The sequence below is a fragment of the Olea europaea genome, chromosome 11 (genome assembly GCF_002742605.1).
Source record: "Olea europaea var. sylvestris chromosome 11, O_europaea_v1, whole genome shotgun sequence".
Taxonomy (NCBI): Eukaryota; Viridiplantae; Streptophyta; class Magnoliopsida; order Lamiales; family Oleaceae; genus Olea; species Olea europaea.
The window spans coordinates 29,802,377-29,804,340 of record NC_036247.1 but is presented as its reverse complement, the minus strand read 5'-3'; positions in this window follow the sequence as shown (position 1 = coordinate 29,804,340).

The following is a 1,964-nucleotide window of genomic DNA, read 5'->3' as shown; positions in this document are numbered from 1 at the left end:
TTCGTCCTTAGTTGCTCTAACTCCATCCCTGCTGAGATCATCAGGAAGAAAATTAGTTTTACCTTTTATGTATTCAATATCAAATTTGAAGTATGAAAACCAAATTTGTATCCTGATAATATATCTATTGGCAATAGATGGATCAACATTATTTTTCAAAAAGGCTTTAACTTGAATATTATCGGTTCTAATTAAAAACTTTTCTGGTAATAAATAATCCTCATATTTTTGAACTCCCATTTTTACAGCAATGAGTTCTTTTCTATTCATCTCATATTTCGTTTCAACTTTTTTGAATGTTCCTGATGTATAACCTGCAAGTATCTCAGGACAAGAACAATTCTTTTCACATTTATATTCTTTATGATTCTTTTTAACCTTTAATACTGCTCCCCAGTAATTATTTGAAGTATCAGTTTCAAGGATAAAGAAATGTTCTTCTTGTGGAATTATAAGTTTGGGCAATACCTTTAATTCTTCTTTTACTTTCCTTATATTTTCACGATCTTGTTTTTTCCCAAGACCATATTATATTTTTTCTTAACTTTGGAAGAAAATAATTTTTTAGTTTGACACAATTTTCAATGAATCTTTCGACATAATTTAATATATCAAGGAAGTTTCGTAATTGTTTTTTATCTTTTATTTCTTCAGAAAATTCTTGAAGTTTTTCTCCAATATGAGATTGCAATTACAATTCTCCTTCTTTTATAAATAATCCTAAAAATCTATTTCTGTTTTAGCTATCTCAGTTTTCTTTTGAGAAAGTGTAATACCATGTTTTTTCATAATATAGCAAAATTTCTCAAGATGTTCAATATGTTTTTCAATGTTATTTGAATGAATAAGTAAATCATTTACATATGCAATGCAAAAATGAGTAATTGGTTTAATTACTTCATCCATTCTTCTTTGGAATATCTGTTGTGCATTTTTCAATCCAAATGTCATTACATTCCATTCGTATTGTCCTAAAAGATTGGGGGTACTAAATACAGTTAATGGTTTACTTTCTTCTGTAAGCATGATTTGCCAAAAACCTAACTTACAATCAAATTTTGAGAGTATCTTTTTGTTCTGTACTTACTTAATAAGGGTGTCCTTATTTGACAAGTAATATCCATCAAATTTGGTAACTTCATTTAACTTTTTATAATTTATCATCATCCTGGCTTTCCCTCTTTTTATCTCGCTATATTTTCTAACCATAAAAGTTGGGCTGCTATGTGGGCTTTTACTATACCTAATTAATTTGGCTTCTAGCAGTTCTTTTATTTGGTCTTTAAATTCCTTTTGGTCATCTACACTATATTTCATGGGCTTGACTCTTCCTATTGTGTCTGGATTGATTAATTCTATTTTTGCCTTTACTTTGTCTGTATTCCATTTTTCTAATGGATTTTCATAATATGTTTCAGAAATTTCTTTTTTCAATTTTTCTAACCTATTTTCTGTTGTCATTTTTAGGACTGTAACTGGTTTAAATTTTTCTATACTCCAACATCCACCACGCTGGGTTGAGGAACTCTGATAGTTTATATCTTTATATGCTATGGTAACAACTTTATTTATTTTTGGTGTAAATATTTCGTGTGCACAAGGAGTTGTGAACATATATTTATCAATATATTGTGTGAATGATGCTTATTTTAATAGGAAATTTTGTCCTAATAAAATATCGCAACCAATTGTGGTTGACATATATTATATCAACAAATACTTCTCTAAAGAAAATTAGAAAAGGTACTTGAGTAGCATATTTGTTGTATACTACCTTATTTCCACACGCTGTTGTAGTGGTGACTATCTTTTTTGAATTATATTTCCAGTATTCAGATGGTAGTACATTTGGTAAATATAAGCTTATTGTACTTCCTGTATCTAAGTAAGCATGAAATTTAATTCTACAATAACTTTTTATATTGAGTATAATTTCAATATATGGACTCATGAGATTAGTACTG